Below are 7,146 nucleotides of genomic sequence, written 5' to 3' on the forward strand. Positions count from 1 at the left end.
ACCTAGCCCAAAGTTGTCTAAATAATTGGTTAACGAAAGGTACCAAGTAGTACTTCTAGGAGGACTGTAAAAGATAGATTCACGCTCCCTTAGATCAATAGTAAGTTGATCTTCAAGGTTAGAGACGCCTATTTCTTCCTCTGGAGCAAGTTCTTCGATAGCAATCAAACCAGTAGGAAGATTTTCGGTGATAATTCTTTCTATTCTCGGTGAATCAGGAACACTAGAAGTCGGAGTAACAGGTTCAGATATTTCTGGTTCTTCGCCTGTATCACTAGCAGACGAAAAACTACCAACAAGCTCAGAAACTGTAACAGCTTCGGGATTATAACCTGTCTCTAAGCCTTGGTAATCTGAATGGACTACCAAGGAAGATTCTCCTTCTTTAGGTGAACCTACTCTACTGCCACTAGGAGGAGTTACAAGGACCTTTAAGCCTTCTAGATTACCTGGGTCGTCTCGAGGAGGTGATCCCCTAAGCCTACGGGATCTTCTCAACAATTCGGCCACAGAAACAACTTCAGGAGACTGGCCCCGAAGTCTACGGGACTGTCTTGGTAATTCCGCCACAGCTAAAAAATTTTAACTACTACACACGAAAACAAAATTAAATTTCAAATCAAACCACCTAAAGTCTCTAAAGAACCAAACAAATTTGAATCACACGCCTAAAGAATCTAGGGCATCAAACCAAGCACAAACAGTAGCCTTCCAGACCGAAAGCGCTAGTTGGTGATGAAGCCCAACATCGCTGGATTCAGTACAGAAGTGGCAGGTGGAACAGTTACCCCGATAACCTGCTTAATGAATAGACTGGACCAAGTTCCTCCACTTTAACCGTCTCGAGTGAAGTGAACCCCCCAGAAAATCCAAGTGAGTCTAGCCGACGTCTGTTCCAGGTACAGTGGGACCTTCCCTCCACCGTCACCTCGGTAGAATCCTAAAGATAATGGTCACTAAGGTTACCAACCGTAACAAATGCACCTGGGGGAACAGTCTAAACTCCGACAGCATGCAAGGGCAGAGTAGCAAGCTCAATCCCCTTGCCGGCTCCTTGACAATAATCCAAGGTTTACCGACAAGTGACCCCTGGCTCCTCGACAATGGTTAATCCGAGGTTTACCATTTGTAATACGTGCGTGTCTGGCGTCGTTCCCAACGAGGGGGGATTGATCCCCTCACTGGTTCGGACACGAGCTCGTGCTTCTCCTTTAAGAGGAGCTTTCCCAGAGTACAAATGAGACAATTGGATTTATTCTATCACAAGATAAGCTACTTGTTTGGTTTTGTTGTCTTGGAGAGTTAATTACTCACCTACTCCAAGACACTAGCCTGATCTAAATTGGTGTTTCAGAGCCCTAGTAAATAAAAGTTACTACGTCGATTTTACTTTAAGCGTTAATTTTATGGTTTTTCTTAAAGACAAAAGGTAGCGGAAGTGAAACCAATGGTGTGTAGACTCGACTCAAACCACTACAAAAATGCACCTAAGATGATTTACGCTACTTTCCTTTTTCAATGAAATTCTTAACTAAGAGAGTTGAGAGATGCAAATTTTATAGAAAACCACTTCCTTAGAAAAGACAATCAAAGAAACAATTCTCTTTATCTTTTCAAGCATACAAACATGACCACTCCTTACGTGCACGAAAAACTCTTTTTCTTTCAAAACTTTTCAAAGCTACTTGAAACAAAACTTTTCAAAGGAGATGTTTTTGCATTTTCTCTTTTTAATAAAGCATATAAACCTATCTTAACAAAAAACAATCTCAAGAGCTATAAAATCCATGAAAACTTGACTCACAAGCAAATCAAAAGGGAAATTACTCTAAGCAATCCTAACAAGGCAAAAGCTCACAAAGATGATTCTAGGTTGTTTTACTTGACCAAAATCAAATCAAGGACCAGCTAATGCAGAATCAAAAGACTAGTCAAAACAAAACTCAAATCTTTTTGTTCTTTTTGTAAAATGGAATTCAAGACTCAATCAACAAGCACTTCGAAATTTGCCCAAAGAGACAACTCAATGGTAAGTTTCTCTCACAGGTAGACTTTATGACAGGTCTGACTTCTTAGAATGCTGACAAAACCAGAGAGATCTAAGGCTTGACAACTTCTACCGCCAAAGTCACTACAAGACCTTCTCAAAAATCAAACCCTAGGGCTTACACTTCGATGAAATCCACTAAAACACTCAATGCTATCGAAACAAGTTCAGGTGAAGATCTTTAACAAGGGACTAATGAATCTGGGCAGTAAAAACTAAGAAAAAACAAAATCTAAGAGTAAAAATGCAAAAAAGGGAATGTTCTCAAATTTTAGCAGGGGACGCAGGCGACCCGTTAGAACAGGTGCGGGCCCGCTCTGTGCACACAGCGACAGTGCGTCCAGGGACGCACTGTGCAACACTCAGAGGGTGCGTCCTACTGAAAAACTCAAGAAAAACCAAAATGAATCTAATCCTAAGCTAACCCACCCAAAGACAAAGTCACAGAGCCAAAACCAGAAAAATAAACCAATTTTCTCAGAGCAAAGTTCACACAAAGGAAAAGACTTTTCACATCAATGGAGTCCCCAGTGGAGTCACCAATTTGTCAGGCGGAAAGAGTCGATTGTGCGGACACAACCAACCTCCCTAGGAGCCTAAGACTCTCTAGTGACAAACAAGACAAACAAGAGCAATCCTTCTCTAAACATGCATTTACTATACGGGAAATCAAGTGTTTAGATCCTACCTGTAATCCAACGCTGTTGTAGCAGTCCAGCTCCGCTGATCCGGATGAGCTCCTCCTTCACTTTAAAACCTGCATACACTAACAATCAAACGATTAAATAGCACTTGATAATCTCATAGAATAAAACATATTTAACACATAGACCAAGGAGTACATGAAATAACTCATAAATAACAAGTTATTGAGAAGAATGGACTCATTTGCATTAATAGGTAACAAAAGGAACAAATACAACCTGAGCCTTGGTGTTGTGCAAGTCCCTCCCAGGGTCCATCAAGAGTTCTCCTTTACTTTGACAAAGCTCACCCACTTCCAAATAGAACAAGCAAAGATGGCAATCTCTCCTCACAAGCTTCTAAATGGGAGTCCTAATTCCTGCAGCATTTACCCTTAGACATGTATAGCTTTCAACCTCCTCTCCTTCTGGCCCAATGCCTGTATTTATAGTGCTCAAGAGGAGGTTAATCAGGTCCACCATCAATGGGATAATCCCCTCTTTGGATGGGATAACTCCCCTATTGATGGGATAAGTTCCTCTTTGGTAGGAGTGCATGAACCATCTGGAGGTGCTCAATACACGTCGAACAACCTTCTAGAATGCTCTAGAAATAACCACAAGTGACTTTTTAAAGATGAAACTTGCGCATTTTAACCTTTACAGGGGGACACACCTGCCCCTTTACATACAGAGCGTCCAAAGACGCAGCTTTTGTGAACATTGGGTGCGTACCCGCAGGTAAGGTTGAGAGAACCTGCGTCCCCAGAGATAAATACATTTAGAAAGACTTTCTCTCTTTTTTGGAGTTTGACATGGAGAGCAGAGGCATAAGACTTGCTTAAGAGGGTAGCATGACTGTTGATAGAGCCATACTAACTGTAAATAGTCATGGTGACATTTTTTAGTGTAACAGCAGCTCCTCTCTACAAATTCTTGAAGTTAGGCAAAGGTGGGATTTTTGGTAATGGTATAAAGTGGAACTTCACTAAGTTTCTGGTGGACAAAGATGGGAATGTTGTAGAATGATATGCACCCACTATGTCTCCATTGAGTATCAAAATCTTGGAAAAAATCTCTTTGTTAATTCCATGTATCATATATGAAGATCCTTGTTATCACTAGCTCACTATATAATTACTTTGGTGAAAACTTGTTTTTGTGTGCACCAATGACACCAAACTTGAACTAAGGACACCCATAGGGAGATATGTTGTGAAGAACATCACTCCTTGGAAAAAGCAAAGAGATTGTATGCAAATTGGCACACATAATAAGCCATGACGTTGTCGAGAATAACATGCTGTTAAAAATTAAGTACCTTGTTCTTCAAATCGATGTCTTATTTACATTGATGATGCAATAAACCATGATCTCCAGGGTGATATAAGGCCTAATACCTATGTTGCATCATATGCAAATGCAGAATAGAATCAGATTTTAATTTGTATTGACCTTGCCAGTCATAAGGCCTATGTTTCAAATAGCTTATATAGATTATAATTGTATTCCACTGAACAAACAACTGTACAACTTTAGTTATGTTTGCCTCACAGCAGGAGCAGCAGGGCTTGTTTTCTTGGCCTTTTATCTTCTGGTATTTCTCAACACTCGTGGAAATACTAAGATGGCATGTATCTAGCAGTGAATAATTTAGTATAATTACTCAAATCCATATTAATGCATGATCTATGATGTGGTTAACGCTATCAAATTCCTTGATGCAACAATTTCAATGTTAAGATGGATGTGTTCTAGCATTCTTCTGAATAACTTCATATGACTGCCAGGTTGGATAACTAATAGGCAAGGTATATTTTTAAATAGTAGATATATAAGCCCTATTTGATAAACCTGACCTGAAGTGTAGATGAATCCCCATTGCAAAATAAATTTATTGAAATGAATATCCAATTTTGCAATGACACTGAATTTCTCCCTTACGGTGTTTGTTGATTTTGTTGATTTTTTAGATTGATATTTGGGGTTTAAGGAGACCATTTTTTCTCCTTTGAATGGATGGGAATGAAAGCGATGCTTATTTTTGTCAGGGCAGCCCAGGCTATATTCCCAGCATTTGTTAATGGATGGTATTACGAAATGCCTAACAATACCTTGGTATGTATCTCTCTATCTTCATCATCGTTGTCACACTCTCTCAAACTCACACACGTCTCTCTTACAATTTCTTTCACTTGTAGTTTGTGCTGGAGAAGGCCAGGGAAACTGTTGCTGGCCACAATTTGGGTTCTGTTGGACTAGAAGCTGCCAGTGCAGAAATCTCAGAATTGGCTTCAAAAGTGTCCAGTGAATGCCTCAACAATGCTTTTTCTAGTTTCCCTGAAATGCCATCATTATACAAGTAGCATCAACATATGGTACATGCTATGCATAGCCTTAATCAACAATTTCAAGTCACATATTTTTCAATGGAGAGTTGTTTGACATCAAATGAGAGTTCTGAAAAGAATTTAGTTCCGATTATGCAGAACGCTGGCAAGATAAGATTGAGAACATTACAGAATATAAATGTACCTTTTTGGCAGACTGACACTTCAACATCACTGATTGTTTTTAGTGAAGATAAGTACTTGTCTGCTCCTAGTGCAGTCTCTGAAAGAATGGCCTGTTGTAATATCTTGTCCCTCAAAAGCATATCTGTTATCTCCCTCCTGATTTACTGTGCAACCATCTTGACTCTCCTTGGATGAGCCATGCATATAATCTGATTTTGTTTTGGGAATTTGCTAAATTTGGGTCCATGGGAGTACAGGTAATTCCGATTTGGGGTTCTGTTAAATTTGGGTCCAATGGAGTATTCGAAATGTTTGAGAGTAGACAAGTTTAAAGAATGTATTGTTTTTGTCGTCTAGGCATCAACCACGAGTGTGTGGAGGCACTGCTGGGTTGCAGGCAATGACTATAGACTTGTTTGATGAGCTAGGAGTTGCACCATGTTTCGAATCAACAGTGAACGATGTGTCGATATTATCTAATATTTGTTCATCTATTACACCTGTTAATGTGGGTGCCTACTATAATCAGACATTTTTAGAAGATATAAACAAGGGGCAATCTATTTTCATGTTTACTATACTCGATTTTTCAGGGGAAAGTACCAACCTGGAAGCAAAATTGATTTTCATGCACTCATTTAAAACCAACTGGCAAATTTTGCAAGTATTGTGAGCCAGGAACCTGTTCTTTTCAACTGCTCAGTAGTAGACAATATTCTATATGGACTGAAAGGCAGAGCCAGCACTGTTGACATTGAAAATGTTGCCGTACATTTCAAAAACCTTTAGACATGTTTTAAATCTCGTTTGATTTGAACTAGAAACATGCGACTTGTATTGTCAAATTGAGAGTACAATTAGTTGCTTCATTTGACTATTTCAATGAATATGGAATTCTCCTAAATTTGAAACATTGTCCACTTCTGACTCAACAAATACAGAGAATGGCCAATGCCCATGAGTTTGTATCAAATTTTCTGGAAGGGTACAATACACTTGTTGGAGAGCATGGTGTGAAGTTGTCAGGGGGTCAAAAACAACGGATTGGAATAGCAAGGGCATTACTGAGGAATCCTCGTGTACTTCTTTTGGATGAAGCTACGAGTGCTTTGGATGCAAAGAGTGAATACCTGGTTCAGGTGATACCATGACCCAAACCATGATAGCCTCTTTGTTCTTCTATTACTCTTGATTTTTCGTCTGATCTTATTTTCTTCCTTAACAATGCCCTTGCTTGTATTTAATCAGGATGCCATGGACCAATTGATAAAAGGACAGATGGTTTTAGTTATAGCACATAGACTTTCAGCAGTCTAAAGTGCAACTACCGTGGCAGTTGTGTCAGGCGGTCAGATAGTTGAAAGTGGTACTCATGAGGAATTGTTGAAAAAGAATGGTATCTATGCATCTCTAATTCGAAGGCAACTGCAAGGATCCAAAACTAAAAATTAAGTTTTCTTAGCCCGAACGAACATGGAGCAAACTACCGAGTTGCGTTTCATAAATCCATACTACATTGATGGCTAATTACATCTAGTCTGAATCTCTGATACCAGAGTCACTAACACAGAAATTTGACGATTAACAATTGTTAGATGATCCTTGCTTATAATTTTATGGAAGGAAATCTTGTTGAATATTTCATGTGTTTGTGGTTGTCTCCTGGACTTATTAAAAATCATGCTTACTGCTTATTTTATACTTCTTAAAGAAGATAATGCTCTTAAAAATCATGGGAAACATAAATTGATCTTCTTATGCATGGACTAGTAAGAGATGTAATATATGGTTAATTCAGACTCTCAAATTCTCCATATTCTTTAACCCATCACACTGCATTCCAAAATATCTGAGGAAAAAGTTACCAAAACTTGTTTTCAGTGCCACCTAGTGAAAGGCT

At 39.1% G+C, this 7,146-nt stretch overlaps 1 pseudogene; it reads left to right on the forward strand.

Annotated features, from left to right (window-relative positions):
* The first annotated feature begins 4,749 nt into the window (after positions 1-4,749).
* Positions 4,750-6,698, forward strand: LOC149261002 (ABC transporter B family member 25-like; annotated as a pseudogene).
* Positions 6,699-7,146: the final 448 nt, after the last annotated feature.

The sequence above is a fragment of the Pinus tabuliformis genome, chromosome 6 (genome assembly GCF_031772625.1).
Source record: "Pinus tabuliformis cultivar Carrire ecotype Pingquan chromosome 6, CPIR1, whole genome shotgun sequence".
NCBI lineage: Eukaryota > Viridiplantae > Streptophyta > Pinopsida > Pinales > Pinaceae > Pinus > Pinus tabuliformis.